The sequence below is a fragment of the Mustela putorius genome, unplaced genomic scaffold (assembly GCF_011764305.1).
Source record: "Mustela putorius furo isolate JIRA1106 unplaced genomic scaffold, ASM1176430v1.1 tig00003846_pilon_pilon_pilon, whole genome shotgun sequence".
Taxonomy (NCBI): Eukaryota; Metazoa; Chordata; class Mammalia; order Carnivora; family Mustelidae; genus Mustela; species Mustela putorius.
In genome coordinates this window covers 19133427-19152501 of record NW_025421999.1, presented here as the reverse complement: position 1 = coordinate 19152501, position 19075 = coordinate 19133427, and the positions used below count along the sequence as shown (strand labels likewise).

General features: G+C 39.4%; 1 protein-coding gene and 1 long non-coding RNA gene across 2 annotated transcripts in view; one reads left to right on the top strand and one right to left on the bottom strand.

The window, feature by feature from the left end:
* LOC106006800 overlaps positions 1-13608 on the bottom strand; it is an 82640-nt gene extending 69032 nt beyond the window's left edge. Inside the window, exons 1-2 of the long non-coding RNA XR_001181069.2 lie at positions 13023-13608; positions 8647-8756 (exon numbers count right to left, since the gene is read on the bottom strand). This is a non-coding gene — a long non-coding RNA (uncharacterized LOC106006800). The remainder of the gene's footprint in view (positions 1-8646; positions 8757-13022) is intronic.
* Positions 13609-13735: 127 nt separating this feature from the next.
* The window catches only part of KCNB2 (potassium voltage-gated channel subfamily B member 2), a 411054-nt gene continuing 405714 nt past the window's right edge, over positions 13736-19075 (top strand). The window contains exon 1 of the mRNA XM_004762363.3: positions 13736-14358. The gene's annotated coding sequence lies outside the window, so the exon portion shown is untranslated. The remainder of the gene's footprint in view (positions 14359-19075) is intronic.

Here is a 19075-nt window from a genome sequence, read left to right as displayed (position 1 = left end):
ATAGTCTAATTCATAAAGGTAGAAAGTTGAATAGTAGTTATCAGGGTCTGAGGGAAGGGAGCAATGTGTATTTGCTGCTTAATGTTATAGAGTTTCAGTTGGGGATGATGAGAAAGTTCTGGAGATGAATAATAGTGATGGTTGCGAACAATTGAATGTACTTAATGCCACTTAACTATACACTTAAAAACCGTTAAAATCAGGGGCACTTAGGTGGCTCAGTCAGCTAAGCAGTTGTCTTCAGCTCAGGTCATGGTCCATGGCCCCACATTGGGCTCCCTCCTCCATGGGGACCCTGTTTCTCTCTCTCCCTCTGCCTGCTGTTCTGCCTGCTTGTATTCTCTCTCTGTCAAATAAATAAATAAAATCTTTTAAAAAATGGTTAAAATCATAAATTGTATATTATGTTTATTTTACCGTAATAAACAATTACAATTATATGGAAAAATAAAGTAAGCTACTTAGAATATTTTAAAATAATAAAGGAAAAGAAAATATTTTGACTTCTTAAAAATCTAAAAATCTTTTTAACTTTCCCTCAGATTTTATTGGTAATTTAGCCGAGTAGAGAATTCTAGGTTTAAGATAGATTTTTTAATCAGAAATCTGAAGACTTTTTGCCAGTATGAAGTCTAATGACAACCTGATTCTTGTTCCATTTCTCTCAAAAGTTCATAGAAATTTAGCATGGGCTCTTAAAATAAGATCTACCTATTGAAGACCTAAGAATTTCAAGATGGCCTTTTTCCTGATGTTTCGCTTTATTGTTTTTTAAGATTTTATTTATTTGACAGAAAGACAGTGAGAGAGGGAAGACAAGCAGGGGGAGAGAGAGAGGGAGAAGCAGGCTTCCTGCTGAGTAGGGAGACCCTGGATCCTAGGACCTTGGGATGCTTAAGGACTGAGCCACCCAGGTGCCTTGTTGATGTTTTAAATTACAGATAAAGCTTCAAACGTAAGTTATAGGCATCTGATCTGTTAAGAGATCCAAAGATTGGTTATGGTATTTAAAAACAACTCATTTGAGGCACCTGGGTGGCTCAGTGGGTTAAAGCCTCTGCCTTCGGCTCAGGTAATGATCCCAGGGTGAGGGAGCCTGCTTCCCTTCCTTTCTCTCTGCCTGCCTCTCTGCTGCCTACTTGTGATCTCTGTCTTTCAAATAAATAAATAAAATCTTTAAAAAAAATAAAAATAAAAACAACTCATTCTCACAAACTTTAGAGTTCTGCAACTAAGTAACCAAGCATATCATATCATTAAGAAAAGATCTTCCATACATATTCCAACAAAGAGTTTGAATCCTGTATGGGTACTTGTTTCTTTTTATGCTGTTGTAACTTAGAAACAGTGAAATCCTACTGCCTAATCAAGCACTATAGATCCTAATATTAAAAATATATATATATCGTGAAACACCATGAAACTAATGATTGACTGAAAAGGCAAAAGCCCTGTTGGGGCTGATTTTATCAATGGAAACTGTGGAATATCTTTTGATACCAGAAATTTAATTAAAAGTAATATGTATTTTGATTTTTCTTCTTCTTTTTTACCTTAAATGGGAAGACTGTCAAGCCTGAAGGCTTAATACAAGCCAGAAATAATTAAACTATATACTCAAAGCTAGACTTTTGAGTAAACTTTTTTCATGTCCTTATGTTCTGAGCTCATTTTCAGTAAAAGGCTAGTGATATTAACTTAGCTGAGTTGTCTTCTAAGTATCTTGTATACTTAATCAACATTCCAATCCAGAAATTTATAAGCTGATTTATTTATGTAATACTGCTTTTGTATTACTTATTGTTACCAAAGAAACATGATCTTTTTTTTCTGCAACCAGAAAGTCAATGATGAATGCTGCTAAATGATACCAAGAAACATAATATTACTGATTATGACCTATTCCTTAATTCTGTTTACAATTTGTGGGTATTTTCAGATTGTTGATTTCTGAATTTGAATTGAATTATCTTTGCTCCATAAAGCCAAATAAGGTTTAGGACCTAATTACCTTTGCATCTCACAGGGTATATTCCCATTTCTGAATACAGAAATACAGCATTGTCTCCACCTGGGGGCTTCCACAATACCATGACCCTGTTGGTCCTTTGGGCTCCAAGCACAATGCATGCTTTTGTTCTGCAACAGTCTATTGAATTTTCTGCTGTCTGGATTTAGTTTCATTTGATGTAATGCTATTACTTTTTTTCCAGTGGTCAATGTTGTCTTATACATTTAGTAAGCAGTCAAATTACATTATTTTGTTTTATGGCATTTCCACCTGCTTTTGAAATCTGGCAGCACTGAGACCAAAGAAAGAAAAAGGGACAACTATCAGTTAAATGCATCCATCCTCCAGGGTTCACTGCATTTGGTACTGTGATTTTCTTTGTACCTATAGCCCTCCTTGGAAATGGGAATTCACCCCACCATAAACATAGACCTGCATCTTATTTTGTGTGTGTGTGTAGACTTGTAAACCATACAGTGCATCTCACCAAATCTAAAGAATACTATCATCTAAGAAACAGGACACATATGTCACTTTTAACATTTTATATTCATGTGGCACTTCATATCTTTTTTTAAAAATATTTTATTTATTTCTTTGACAGAGAGAGAGAGAGATCACAAGTAGGCAGAGAGGCAGGCAGAGAGATGGGGGGGGAGCAGGCTCCCTGCTGAGCAGAGAGCCCGATGTGGGGCTCCATCCCAGGATCCTGAGATCATGACCTGAGCCAAAGGCACAGGCTTAACCCACTGAGCCACCCAGGCGCCCTGTATCTTATGAATTCTATTTTATATATTTAATCACATTTGATCTTCAAAAAAATTCCAAGAGATGAAAATTATTAATCTTATTTTACAGGTAAGGAAACAGAAGCTCAGAAAGGTAAAGAGATTTGCCTAAGGTCACATAACTATTGACTGTCAAGGCCAGAAATTCAACCCAGCCTTCTGAAACCAAGTGCATGCTTTTACAAATACCTAGCACCTCTTCTTCCCTGTGGTTCTTACCCACATATTACTAGGGAGGCAGGTTAAAAAGAGAGCAATAGTTCATAGGACTCTCAGGTCAAGTGTTTCAGCATCTCATATTTCAGATTAAGTGAGAAAAACAGCCCATAGCCTGGCAATCCACACCCTCCTCAGGGTTGCACCAGCCGACATTGTCAACATTATTACTCTCTATCATCTTGCATGCACTTTTGGTCTAGCAACTTTTTTCCTAAGAAATGTTAAAAATTTTAAATTGTTACAAAAATTTTGACCAAGTCTCCACTGTGAGTAAGCTACTTACAGAACACAAAGGGAAAAGAAAAACTTACATTTACTGAGAGTAACTTATATTACTTCTGTGGTTGCCATCTTTACGTAATATTATCTTAATTAACCTTTAATATACTTTCAAGATAGTTATATTCTCTTCCTTTTTGCAAACAAGAAACCTGAAGCTTAGGGAAGCTAGGTAACTTCCCCATTCTCATGACGATGTCCTGGGATTGTTTTGAACTTTATAGATTATTGTAATTTCAAAGCTAGTGATTCTCAATTTTTTCTTTACCAACTTTCTCTCAAGTTGCTTATCATCTAATTAGAGAAACAGATGTCCTCTGAAACTCTCTTTGAAAAGTAATTGTGAGGGGTGCCTGGGTGGCTCAGTGGGTTAAGCTGCTGCCTTCGGCTCAGGTCATGATCTCAGGGTCCTGGGATCGAGTCCCACATCCGGCTTTCTGCTCGGCGGGGAGCCTGCTTCCCTCTCTCTCTCTCTGCCTGCCTCTCTGTGTACTGTGATCTCTCTCTGTCAAATAAATAAATAAAATCTTAAAAAAAAAAAAAAAGAAAAAGAAAAGTAATTGTGAAATAGCATTTAATACACATATTACATTAGAAATCCAGTGTAATATATGATAGAGTGAAGTATGCCTGTTCTAAATGCTACCATTTTCTAGGAAAAAAGAGTAGCAGATAATGTGGTATAGTTTAGGAGAGAACAAAAGCTCTCCTGCTTACAGTAGTCAAGAAAGTTACTTCAGGGAGTAAGCGGGATTTAAGTAAGATGGAGAAGGACAGAGAGGGTATTTCAAGATAAGAACAAGGTGTGGTTGAAGAGTGAACTGGGCAAGGCCGAATTTCTCAGAGAAAGTCACTAAAGGAATGAGTGTGGGGAATGAGGGGGCCACATGAAGTAGAGTCAAATCATGGAAAGGTTTGAACCTCAGCCTAAGGGACTGGACATTTATTTCACAAGCAGCAGGGAGAGATTTTTGAACCCAGGTTGATAGTAGTGTTTGGGGAAGGTGAGAGTGGGAAAATATTCATACTAGAGGAAACTGTGGAAATGGGGCAGAGCGTGAGGCTGTGTGTGTGTGTGTGTGTGTTCATTCAAGGTTGGGTGAGAAGCCATTATGAAAGAAAATTCATAGTACTTGGTTAAGTAGCTGAATGTGGGAGCGAGCAAGCCGTGAGTTCAAGATGGCTGCCAAAGCTCTCATGCAGACCATGGAAAGAACAGTGGTCAGGCACAGTGATCAGGGGAAGAACTATTTCAGATGAATTAATTTGAAATAATGGCAGAATATCTAAGTGAGAAAATCCAATGCACAGTTGGAAATGCAACACTAATTGCATGATAACAGATTAGAAAATGTGGCTTTAGGAGTCATCTGCATATGGATGAAAGTCTTAGGGATACCACTGGTCATGGCAGGAGGAAAAGGTGGAAGCATAGAGAAGGAGGATGTGGTCAACTTTGATTCTGGCTTTCCTCATTTCAATGCAACTTTCTAAGAGGTAACCCCACTTGTGGTGGAAATTATTACACATTTTTAGCTACTAAAACTGTTCCTCTAGCTGTGATGAATATAAAATTATTCAGAAAGTGCAACAGTGTGAAGGAAATAAAGAAGGGATATCCAATTGGAACGCTGAAAACTTTGTGAAATCCACACATTTCTTAAGGAAAAAATGAATGACTTTGTACAGAAATCATTTACTCTGAGACAGTCAAGTAAGATTTCATTTACACAGGAGACTTACCAGAATTTTAATTCTCTAAATCATAAATAATTTTGGAATATAGCAATGGAACAGGCAGTCCAAATAATAAAGTCAATGTTTATTACTTGATACAACACATATTTTCAACATAAAATTGGTCTCCAAAACATATAACGTGCCTTATTATTTAAATGATCTAAGAGGGGCACCTGGGTGGCTCAGCTGATTAAGTGTCCAACTCTTGATTTCAGTTCAGGTCATGATCTCAGGATAGTGAGATGGAGCCCGGCTGAGGCTGGCTAGATGCTGGGCGTGGAGCCTACTTAAGATTCTCTCTCTTCCTTTCCCTCTGCCCCTGCTCACTCTTCTTTACAGAAATAAAAAATAAATAAATGATCAAAGAAAGTGTCACGGTTCTTAGGTGCCCATTGCCTTAGTGACTTTTATTAGGAAAAAAAGCTCTAATGTACTTTTATTTTCTTAAGAGTGTGAGAAAAGTAACTCTTTATCATGAACATGTTACATCCTTTAAGTCTAAGTATCTTTTTTGTTTTGTTTCACATTTTTGTTTTAAAGAGGGGCTTACTAAATACTTTGAGAAGAACTTTCCCTATGTTGTAAAATGAGATTTTATTTTTTTTATATTGGTGACCACTTCTTTTTTTTATTTTATTTTAAAAATAGACAGTGTAGTTATCTTTAACCTCACTCTTTAATTATATTTATCTTAAGTCACTGATCATTATCTCAACATTCCCTCCATTCGTACTTATACAATCATTCTTAAGACACAGGATTTCTCTATCTCTGTTTCCTCATCGTTCACTCTAGTAGTACCATTTAAATGTTCCTCTTCCTATTTTCCTCTTTCATCATTTGTGTTACTCTTTTCCAAATTCCCTCATCTGGCCACCTTCTTCTGGTAATAAAGTGTACAGAGTGGACTGTAATTTTCTAGGTCAAATCTTAACAGAGTCATTTAAATGTCAACAGGCACATTTATCAAATAGGGATGCCAGCAGTACTTCACAGTTCTGCAAGCCAAACAATAATATTGTCTACGGGCACTCAAATCTCATGCTTCAGGGAGTAAACTGAAGAGTTTGTAAAGAGATAGCAAAGTATGTCTTCCTTCCTCAGCATTCACAGTTCAGCTAATTCAATTTATCCACTTGGCTTTTTTAAGTGTGTGTGTGTGTGTGTGTGTGTTAATCTCCAGTTCTACAATTATTGGCAACTGCCATAGGCGACATAGAGAATTACATAAGCCTATAACCTTACACCATATTGAAAGTCTTTTGTCTGGGAACAAGCTCTCGTGAGCTTGTCATTCACAATAGGTAAATTTAATTTTACGTAGTAGATAGAAACATGCTCTTTTAAATTATTTCATGATATCCTATAAGGTGCCCTTCAAAATTTCAAATAAATTTTGTGCAAAATGATGAACTTTCAAGCTTTCTCCTGGGAATATTGGAATTGGAAATGTTTAAAGTAATGAAATCTGTAAAGAGAATATGATGGGCCTTAGGCTAGATTTTTTGTGTGTCTCTTGTTATCAAAGGCAGTTGTCATAATGATTGCATTTGGTAATTTCCAAAACAGTCTAAGAGAAGGCCACACTCCTCTTTGTGTGTCCTCTAACTAGCTAACCCCACCTGGTATCAGTCAGGCACACCCACTGCTAATATCAGGGACTAATTTTGGAGGGAAATACAAGTACTGAAAGAGGAATCAAGAGAGGTTCTCTAACGCAGGTGAGATTTCATCCCCCTACTCCAATCAGCATTAACCACAGAAGACATACAGTTTTTGTTTTTGTTGCTGTTCTTGGGAGAGGTTAATTTTCTTTGTCCTCACTTTCTTGTGTGGGGGAAAGGGATTTGATGGAAGGAGTCACGACTAACTCAAAGTTCATGAAGATTTTCTTCCTTAATGATGCCAACATGCCCGTCAACGCAGTGCCAGGTGAACTCAGCAACAGCTAGGGCAGTGGGGGGCTTATTTGATAGCAGGAGCAGAAAGTCCAATTAAATTGCTTTTGTGCCAGTTAGACTGATTTAACAAGCTGAATTTCCATGTTTGAATTTCCATCTTTTCTCCCATGCGTGACTATCACTGTGAGCAATGTGATTAGCTAAATCAAATATGAAATATGACAAATGCTCAAACCTGCTTGGGTCTGGTTTAGTTATGCACAGAGTAGAAGTGGTGGCTGGGGGGGTAAGAAGTTGTCACTTCAAAATTCTTGTTTCTGAATTTTAGATTCCAGTCAAAATCACTTGTTCTCATGTTCCAAAACATACCGTGTTTGTTGAAACAAGTCTTCGTTTTTTTTCATTGAAAAGGACTAGGTTAATAAATAGAACCAAACATGTAAAATACACACTGGCAATATTTAACTTCAAATTATATATTTGGCATAATAATATATATTATATGAACTAGGATAATGAATATGTGTCATAATTAGCATGTATATTCAATTCCATAAACTGATAATTTGCTGGTATTTAAGCAATCTAAAAGTTAGAGTTATTGAAAAAAGATCTTTCTTCCATTTCTATACTATATTTTAATGAAAATATGCTTATATTTGAGTCTGTATTCCTTCTCATAAGTGTCTATTAATTTTCACTAGTTATATCTATTTATTTTTAATACTTAAATGTTTTTCAGTAATTACTATGTTAAATTCTTGATATAATTCTAGTGAATATACAATGTTAGGGTTCTTTTAAAAAGCTCTGATTTTACATTTATTACCATGATATATTTTATTTAGAACAAAACATTAAAGCCTGGCCTTAATTAGTAGTGAGAAATGATACTTTTAAGGCTACAGATCCTAGGAATGATTAATATTTCTGCTTGATACTGCAAAGAAGGTTTTAAAGGTTCAAGAGTGCCAATTACTGGGAAGACCAAGAAATACAGCAGCACACTTTTTTGTCATTCTGAGAAATCATGGCCCTATTGAAAGTTTGTCTCCTTTGAATGTACTGTCAGCTCAGACTTTCTTCTCAGAAGGGAACAAAGGCACTGTTAGAATATCTACCACAATTTAAATCCAATTGCTCTGTCGAGTCCTAGATCTACACAGAAATTTTCTTAGAAAAGACTGTGGGTAACGCATTTAATTTTGCTTGTTGTGGTTGTGATCTTGGCTTCTGACAGTCAAGATTCTTGCCTCACCATGAGAGACATCTTACATCATTATATCCACTTTTTGCTTATAATGATGTGAAGTCTGGGGCTGAGAATAATGCCCTCATAAATGCAAAGAGGGCTCTTTTCCAGTGTGACTGGTTATTCTTCCTCTACTACTGGAGATTATTCCATTTCTTACTTATCCCAAACCTAGATTATACTAAGAGCCCCAGAAGTTTTCTGATCTGCCACGCTGGTGTTATGTTTACAATGTGGAGCTGTTTACTCCTTTTGGGTGGATTGCAATTTACACAGGTACCTTCCCTGTGTAAGCCCGAAAGCCTTTATCCTAGTCCATGGCCACATGCTTCATTCCAGACATACCCAGCCTTGTCAGGTCGAATCTCAGACAAACATCATTCAGACAGCTAGTGAGTGGTGTGGATGGAGCAGCATCAATCTATCTACTGGGAAAACAGAAGGTGTATATCCTACCTCCATCCCCCTTTAGGACCAGGAATGCATTTTTTCTTTTCTTTCCTTTTCTTTTCTTTAGGTAGATCGCGGTTGGCAGCTCCCACATTTCTCTTAACCAGGTTTCCATACTGTAAATTCAAAATAATATTTTATACAATATTTTCCCACATGAACACGAGACAACCTAATGAAACAGGCAGAAAGGTAGTATCAATTTGGGGTGAGGTAAAGGGAAAATAGTCTAAAATTTTAAGGTTACACTGCCTCAGTCAAATTCCAGTTCTGACAGTGTGAGCTTAGGCAAATAATTTAAATTCTCTCTAGTTCACTTACTTCCTTTATTAAATAGAATAATAAGGATGGGACCTACCTCAAAGAACTATTATAAAGTGTAAATGAGCATACACCTGTAAAGAATTTAGCCCAGTGCCTGCCGTGTAGTAAAAGTCTTGGTAAAACTTACTTGTTATTATTACATAGCACAAATACATAACAGACATAGGACAAAGATCTAACTAGGAGTCCAATTCTTGTTTCATCATGTCCCAGAATAAGTTACATTTCAGATCTTATGTAGCATATTTTTGAAATTTGCAGTTCACTGGTCTCAGAAACCCCTCCTCCTAAGGCTCTTAGATTCCCACAAAGAAACTAAGTTCTAGACTCGTAATGTTTGGAAGTATCACTAAGGATGGATGCAAACACAGTGCTTACATTCATGTTACTGTATGGCAGAGAAATGTTGTGTTTAAGCATCTGGCATCTTTCAAAAAGTTCAGGCTCAGTACAAGAACTGTTAAAAAATACAAATTCAGTCAGTCTAGAGCTTATCTCTCACTTTGAATCTTCAAAGGACAGCCAAATCTGTCTCAACTAAATTCAAAAGAATCAATGAGATAGTACTTATCTCCTCAATGAAGAACACACAGACAGCTCATTTATTTTTCAAGCCTTCACTGCAATGTGCAAGTGTAGGATTTCAGTGGCTGCTAAGATTCTGAGTTGCTCTAAACCTTCCCAGCTTTCCTACACTCTCCTTTAGAAGGGCAGAAAAAAGCATATCAGGTCTAAGAATGTGATAAATTCCAGTTATTCCTCAGTGGTTGCTTTCTTGTATGATAAGTACCACAGTAGTATTAGGCCTTATTTTTAAAAAGTATAGCTTCAATTTATTTGATTTCTGATTAAAAATGTAGTATCCTCATGGTGCTGATGCTTAAATAAGATTACTATTCATCTATCTTTGGGTATAATTAGGTTATAACAAATAAAATAAAACCTGCCTCTCAAACTCCTCAAGATAATTTTTTCAGCTTGTTAATGTATATCCTCCTAGAAAACACATACACACAGACACACCATATTTACATATAAATGTTTGTAAATTTTCCCCTTTAATGGGGTTTGGCATCATTTTAAAATATTGTTCCTTTGGAATTTTTTTTAATTTTGATTTTACTCAATACGTTGTACACTTTTTTCCATTTGGCCTTCTACATAAACTTAAATCCAACTTTTAATTGTTCAGTCCCCCAAACCATAAATTCTTAGCCTTATGCTTTTAACATTTTAAAATACGTTCATCCTTGAGCCTTTACTACTTTATTCTAATCTATACGGGCTCTCTCTGCAAGTCAATTCACCAATGAAAGTCCAACTTGAAACATTAAAGTGTAGTCAGTAATGATGTTATTCAGGTTATAGTAAACATTTTCAAATGCTTTATTCAACAACAACAACAACAAAATACCAAAAATCTATTATGCTTGTGATGTAGGAGGAAACACTTCATCTAAATCTTATCAGCTGATGTGCATAAAACTATTGCAAGTTAAACTTACATTAAAGTTATTTATTTTGCCAAGCATTATAAGGGAAGCATTTTGACATACAAAATATTTATCCCCTTTCTTATTAATATAATTCCATCAAAGCTCAAGGTAAACCTGAGAAATTAAAATATAAACAAAAGGAATGTTTCCATAAATATCAATAAATGTAAAAAAATGGCTTAAGGAGTAATGTGAAAACATGTCTGATTTTTCAGCAAGATCATTTTCATTTTTGCTTTGGAGAACAACTGAAAAAAATACAAAACTGTATATTCTAAGGCAGTAGAACCACATGATGATAATCAACACACGAGTTGTTGCAGCCATCCAGAACTCAAGCTGTGCATATGAACTCAGCTATTCCAAACAATCTGTATACTACGGGTGATTCTCCATCATGGCCTATTTGGGCCACGAGTAATTTATTAAGCAGAATTAGATTTTATTTCCAAAGACTGTTTTTCCATAGCATTGCATGCTTGTAGACACAATTCAGGCATGATGGATACGCTACTCCTAGCGCCCTACTTCCACAAAATGGAGACAGTAGCAATGTCTTTTAGCCAATAGATAATTTGATCTCTTGACAAATGATCATTTATTTTTTATTTTTTTTTTTTTAAAGATTTATTTATTTTGACAGAGAGAAATCACAAGTAGACAGAGAGGCAGCCAGAGAGAGAGAGAGAGAGAGTAGCAAGCTCCCTGCTGAGCAGAGAGCCCGATGCGGGACTCGATCCCAGGACCCTGAGATCATGACCTGAGCCGAAGGCAGCGGCTTAATCCACTGAGCCACCCAGGCGCCCCGACAAATGATCATTTAATAGGAAAATGGATTTGGGTTTCTAAACCCTAATGGAAATTTAAAGTAAAATTTAAAGTAAAAAAAAAATTAACAAATGAGTAAATTCTTACTGCAATGACCATAATGTTGATGTAAGGCCAGAAAGTAAGGGGATTTTCACTATCTCTAAAATTTATGAAAGAGTATACCACTTAAATTTAGGCACACCTGGAGTGAATCTTAAGTGATTTTTGTGAATTTAAAGTATTTTATAAATTTTATTCACGAAGAGTGCCTGAGAGGAGTTGCAAAACAAATGTTCAGTGGATGAACAGGTATCTCTTACATATGTGGCTTTGGGTTAAATGTAAGGAATGCAAACAAAGGGATATGGAGAAACTACCCTGGAGAAACTAACTTAAACAGAAAGACCGGGGATACCTGGGTGGGCTCAGTTGGTTAAGCATCTGTCTTCGGCTCAGTTCATGATTTCAGGGTCCTGGGATCAAGTCCAATGTCGGGGCTTCTCCTTCTCACTCTGCCTGCTGCTCCCCCTGCTTGTGCCCTCCCTCTCTCTGGCAAATAAATACATAAAATCTTAAAAAAAAAATTAAAAAATAAACAGTAAGACCTGAACAGGGGGAGTACATATACTCTTCAGGAAGGTGATATGTCTTTAAAAAGATAGCCCCAACCGTGTGCTATAAATCAAAGGGGAAGAGTTGGAGGAGGCAGAATTTGAAGTGGGACCTAAAGTGCTGGGATGATTTTGGATGTGAGAAGGGGAAAGGGGTGTCCTAGAAAAAAAGATGTCCACACGCAAGGGCACAAGTGGGCAGACACTGGTAGGGAATGGAGAACTAGGGAACCTTTGCGATCAGGAAAATGAGATGGTCAGGGCTGTGGTTGGGGAAGACCAATCTGCAGAAAGCACGTGAAATGTATGGGAAGGTGGAAAGACCATAGGCGCAGGAGGGGACATCCTGCAGGTCCCTGTAAATCTGGAGCTGAAGCTTGGAAACAGGTCAGGGGTGGTAATAAGGGTCTAGCAATCTGGAAGTCCTCTTTCTCTTTCTAGTGTTCATACTAGAGAAGCCTCAAGAAGAGCAACGGACCAGGACAGGTCCTGGGGGGAGGGTGATGGCGCGTGAAAGGCCAAATTCTATTAAAAAAAAAAAAAATCCTTCCCCAAACACCAGCACAAGGTAAGGCCTATGGAAGGGAGAGAAATCAAGTTGTAGAGATCCCTAGATGATAGTGCTTCCCAGTACGCCTCAGGGCCACTGAAACAGACAAGGACCAAATGAGATCTATTTAAAACTGAGTGCATTTTGACTCTCTTCAATACCCATCTTTCTTGGCCTAAAGAAACTCAGAAGGGAGCCCCAGCTTTACATATACTATCATGGCCTACGTGCTTTTTTATAGGGTGTTTTAAGCTACTTTGTTTTCCTAAAAGCCCCTCTAACTGTGCCCGTTAAGGAGCAGACGGCTGAGGGAACTGGGGAGCCAGGTGATGTTTATATTCAAGTTCATCCTGTCTTCACCGCGCCCTGAAGGTGGGGAAAGGTCTGGGTGTCCACCAGGCGGCCTCGCCAAGGAGGAACTTGGCACAAAATTGTCCAGATCGCAGGGAGAGCGGGCAAAATAAAGCAAGCCAGAGTACGAATAGCGCCCCCGTGGGAAGCAAGAGTTAAGGCTGCCACCAGCCCACCCGGCTTTTCCCTCAAACCCAGGAAAGAGGGATTACGGGGGAGGGCTAGGGCCCCTGAACGAACCTGGAGGCGCTGGGAGGAAAGTCAGATCCCATCGGCGCTCCGGGTTAGTCCTGACTCCTCCGGGAAAATACTCTGGGCCCCATCACTCAGGAGCGATCTCCCTTCACCCTAGGTTCCCGGGGTCAAGTAGCGGGCCCCGTGTCAGGGTCGCGTCAGGGCGGGCGTGGGGAGAGCCCAGCAGCTGGAAGCACCAGGGCCCAGGGAATCCCGCGAAGCCACCACAGCGCTCGAACGCGGGGCGTCCCGGGCTTTCCCCGCCGCCCAGTGCGTGGCGCCCGCCGAATGCGGACCCTCCTGCCCCGCCGAGCGGGAGCCACCGAGGGAAGCAGGTGGGTGTGGAGCCAGGCCCGGGGCCCGAGGGAGCAGCGGGCGCGCCGGAGGAGAGGGAGGCGCCCGCCGAGGTGTGGGCGGCGCCCGCCCGCCCGCTCGCCCGAGCCCCGGCCGCGCCCTGGGCTCGGGGGCGCTGTCCCAGGGCGAGCGCACAGCTCCCGCCCCGCGAGGCCGAACCGGGGCGTCCCCGACGGTGCCCGGCCGGCCGCTCAGCCCAGCCACCCGGGCCCGCCGCCCACCTCGAGAGCCGCGAGCGCCTGGGAGGAGGAGGAGGAGGAGGAGGAGAAGGAGGAGGAGGAGGCGGCGGCGGCGGCGGCGGCGGCCCCTTCAGCCCGCGGGTGCGCGGAGCGCGGGAGGAGGCGGAGCGCGAGGCGGGGTGGCCGCGGGCGGGTGTGCGCGCCGGCCCGGCGCCCCCGAGCGCCCTGCCTCGCCTCCCGCGCCCAGCCTCTCCCCGGCTCCGCCACAGACACACACCCACCAAGCACCCACCACCCTCCGCCCCCGCCGACCGCCGCCGCCTCTCCGCCGGCAGCCCGAGCGAGCGGCAACTCTCCGGCCCGCGCGGCTCGCCTTCCCGGCTCCTTCCGCGCGGCGAGCTCAGCCCCGCTCGATTTTTTCCTTTTCTATCCCAGCCCTCTCCTGTCTGGGCGGCGGCGGCGGCGGCGGCAGGGGGATGGGGGCCCGCGTGGGGAAGGGGGCGAAGATCGATGAAGATTATTGTTCTTTTTAAGGATACCTTAGCTTCCTCCCGCCGCCTCTCCTTTGAGCTTTCCTGCTAGAGACCGTGAACAGAGTCAGGGATGTGAGGAGAGGGGGAAAAACGCCAGGAGCTCCAGCCAGCCGGGGAGACCCTCCTCTCCGTGGAGGGGAGGGGGATTTCCAGCGACAGATCATTGGCGAAGGGGACCGTCGCAGGGAGAGGAGCCCCGGAGGGAGCGGGGAATCCCACAACCCTTTGTGGTGCCCGAGCCCGTGCCGCCTGCTGAGCGGGGTCTGTGGGAGCTAGGTAAGTGAAGGGGCTTTGCTGCTCCCCGAAGGGGTCTTCCTTGTAAGAATGAATCATCGCGGCAGCCTAGCCAGACTTGAGTTGCGAAAGGAATTGCAAACTGCCATATGGCGCCGAGTGGACTTACACACAAAGCTGAAGCTGACTTAGCCCTGAGAGGGTTGTTCGTGCACGGCTCCGTCCCCGTGGGGAAGGCACTCCAGTGTTAGCCCCTGAGAAGGTGCTGAGCAGCCTGCCTGGGCAGGGATGGGGAATGTTATTTCCATCAGGCGAGCTCTTGTTGCCTTCTGTTCATTTGTTGGTAAATGCCACACTCACATGCACACACTTGTGGGACCGGATTTAGGGAGTGTGATGTCTCCGATGTATGAACAGTGCTCGGAGCACAGGGACATGCATGCATTTTATCCTTGAAGCGGTGCGCGTTCTCCGTTCTGTAGCAGTGTTCCTGAGAGGGAGAACCAGTCTCTAAGGAAAGAGCTTCATGGCTGTTTCCAACACACTCTGCTAGGGGACTTGGAAATACAATTGCCCTGAATGGCACCAAAAGACACCGACCATTTCCCTCATCATTTGCTTCCAAGGCTTAATGACCGTTTTCAAAATAGTGTGCTGCCATCCATTTTCTCGAATTCTGAGCATTTTTGTGTATTCATTCATAAAAATTGTCAGTGTGCAATATGCACAAACATGCCATTTATGCATCATTTATGACTGCACAAGTGATAGAATCATAGAGACAAGATTACACTAAAAACGTAGAGTGCTCAGTTGTACACTGGGTTTATTTCATGCGGGTTCAACATTCCTTCTAATCAAGTTATGCAATAATGTCAATATTTTAAGTAGCATTGCACATTTCTGTTTTTGCACTGGTTGTTGGATTTTGTTGGGATTTGATTTTTTACGCTCAACTCAAAAGAGAAGTAGGAATTTGTTACTGTTTCTAAATGTGTGGCTTTGTGTGGGACAGTGGTCTCTTGGTATGTTTATCAGTTCTCATCAACTGAGATACTACATTTCATAAGACTAGAGAAAGGTAAGTGCTGGTTAAAAATCCAAAGGACAGCTTGTCAATACTGCATAACTTCCAGAAGAGATTTTCAAAAAAGAGAGCAACATTTAAAAAATGACACACACACACATACATATGTATAAAATAGTTTTGCTTTTTTTCACTCTTTAGAGGGTGTATGTCTGTGAATAAATATAAAGTTGTCCAAAACTTACTTATAAGACATGAATTAGATTGATAGACATCTAAACTAAAGAATTCTTGATTCTTAAATGAACCAAAACTTAAAACAGTTGAGTAATGTGGCCCATTATGTATATATATATATGTACTTTTAATTGCTGCTAGGGGTGGTTTTTTTTTTTAAGATTTTATTTATTTATTTGACAGAGAGAGATCACAAGTAGGCAGAGAGGCAGGCAGAGAGAGAGGAAGGGAAGCAGGCTCCCCGCTGAGCAGAGAGCCTGACGCAGGGCTCGATCCCAGGACCCTGAGATCATGACCTGAGCTGAAGGCAGCTGCTTAACCCACTGAGCCACCCAGGTGCCCCAGGGCTGGTGTTTTTTATGTAGGGCATAAATAATGAGCTTGCTTGTGTGGTTGTGTAGACTTTCTGAGAATATTGAGGGTACAGTATATAAATAACTTTTTTTCTCCTCCACTGAATAAAAAGTATTCTCTTCACCTAGAAGAATGAATATGCCTCCACGAAGTAAATACTATAATCCCCTCTCTCTTGCTGTCAGGCTCAGACCAGTTGTTTACCATGAATAGAATTTGGTCTAATGCACTCTTTTTCCTTTTCTGGCACAGTACAGACTCTTGGAGAAAGGAGTGAATCAGTTGGCAGTTCTCTTTGCTTTCTTCCTCCTTTTAACCTTCACCATTCCTTCTCCAGGGTAGTGCTTCCAAATCTCCCTCATATACAAACACACACACCGACTCCAAAAAAATAGCTCCATTGCCTACACTTTGAGAATTCTAGCATCTGTCTTTTCTTTCTCGCTGAGGTTTTTCTAAGTAGAATCAATCCATGTGTCAGTTTAAACTGTTTCCAATTTCACTTTTCTCCAAATCCCACAGTTTAACTTTCCAGGCATACATGTTTACTGAATATTCAGATAGGAGTAGTGAAAATTATTACCTTATCTAATCCTGGCTGTTTGGCTTTTAAAGTTTCCTTGTTGACACCGCGGAGCAACTGTGAGCATGAACTCAGGCTTCTCATTTCCAGCATGGTAACAAAAGTGAGACAGCTAGAAAAAGCACAATGGCAGGATATGGTTTCGGTAACGTTTCTTGGTAACTCAGAATAATAACCTGCTGAGGTCCTTTTTGCATATCTGGCTGTATATCTGTGGAAAATCATCATTAAGCATGGAAAAAAATATTTTTTTTATTTATATCTGGCATTTTGAAATGGTATTCTGGGGAGATTGGGATATGTGTACATTCTATGAAAGTAGACCAAATTACTGGTAAAATGTTGGAGAGCTACAAAATTTATTCATTCTAACCTCATACATTTTTTTCCTTGAGGAATTATAAAGAAGTAATTCATTATTTGAAATGTGTTATGCCTTAGAGACTAAATTCCTTAAAGTTGATAGGACATCACATAATACATTTTAGGGTAAAAACGTAAGGTTAAGATACTCTTTTTACTTCAGAATATAATATTATTTGAGATTTGCTAATAGTCTTCAAGTGGATTTTGCATAAAATCACGATGCCTGTTGTTTTCACAAAGCTTTCAGAGAAGAGTAAGCATGCATTATAAGTGATTATTTTTTAAGTTCAGTAATTTTTCAGAGTATTTTTTAAGATAAGAGCTTATGACCTTGTTACTCCCAAAGTGATAAGATGAACTTTATAGAGCAGCACAGTCTTAAATTTTTCAGTTATATACTGTAAGTATCTTCATATTCTAGTTCTGTAACCCATTCTTGTTCAGTGGTTGTTTCCTCTTTGAGCTTTTTAAATATAAATTCCCACCAGTTCTTTACTACAAGCCCAGGCTGTCGAGCTAAAGGTCTAGTATGTGTGACCAGAGACTCCTTGGTCTGTGTAAGCCAAACCCTACCATATTATCCTTTTTTTCCCCTATCATATTATCTTTAAGGGAAAAGTACCTGTTCTTGTACATTGAATTTTACCTATCTCTATTGTTATTTAATGTCATATATCTACTCACTAACTCATTCATTAATCCATTTATTACTCATTAAGTGTGTATAAGGAGATTAGAATTGATTAGAATATAATCAGTGTAAAACAGATAGCAGACATAGTCCCTGCCTCTCAAGGATTTTTTAAAGTGTAGAGAAAAAAAACTTGAATATATAACTAATGGAAAAATCACATATATAGTTCAGAATCAGGGCTCTCTGGCATTTAGACATGTATTTAACAGTTTCATACTTAATAAGTTAATTAAGGCAAATCATGAAGAGGATCATGAAAATTTGTCAGTCTATAGTTTGGGGAATTATTAAAAAACAATAACAGCTTTTATTAAAGTGATTACTCTTTAAATTTAAATTAAATTAAAACATTATTATAAGTATTTATATTATATTTTAATAATTATATTATGATTTCTTTATTTATATAAACCAAATAATATTTTTTACTATTATTATTTTAGCAACCACTTCAGCTAGGAAATGTTTTCAGTGTTTTTATTAAATATTCTCACAACCACCCTCTGAGGAAGCTATCACTAATCCTCTTTATTATACAGAAATGAAAATTCAAGTACAGAGACGTTTCTTATGTAAAGTCACATAGGAAGTAAATGGTACAAACTTGAACTCAGGTATTCTGGCTCTACTTAACCACTATGATATTAAGAAGTATTAAGTGTGATCCCAAACAGAATAAGAAAAGATGTTTGCAGCTTCTAGATTTATTTGAAGCTCTGTCTTCCCATTAAAGGATATGACCATAGTTATGATGACAGGGATGCTTGGAATAGGTCAAAAGAAGAGACTTTCAGTAGGTAAAAACCCCAAAATTTTCAACATAATTTTAAAATCAGAAGCTAGATTACTGGAGGCTGATCTTTAAAAGTTGGGTAGACTGTTAGCAGAATGCTGAAACATTAGAAAGTACAGCTCTTAGAGTGACCACAGGGAATAAAGCTGGCTGAGAAGTGACTGGCCAGTTTCAAATGATAGTTTATTTTGTTTTCATTTCCAGTTTTTAAAAACTTTTGTGAATTATTTTGAATAAAGTAAAGTATTACATTTTTAAATTTGTTATTTTTAGAATTATATATTCATATGTAAAAAGAATATTTTTAGTTTTTAATATATAATTTTAATTTACCTGTGTCCCCATATTTTTCTCTGTAAAATGTTGTATTATATATTATAGAATTATATATATATTATAGAATTGGAATATAGTCACATGACAGGTTTGCTTTCTAGTATATTGCCTAGACTGCATTTTTTAAAATTAAGTGACAACTGTAATTGTGAAAGCATAAATCAGATTATAAATTACTGAGATTTTCATCAAGAAAATCTTATATAATGATTGAGGTAAAGTTCTTTCTAAATAGCCACTGCTTCTGATTGTGTGAAAAATACCATCTGGATTAAATCTGGAAGATAAAATGGCCAGATATTCCCTGTAGGATGCCATATAATTAAATATTTAGATATAGCCTCATGATTGACATTTTAATATTTCCCA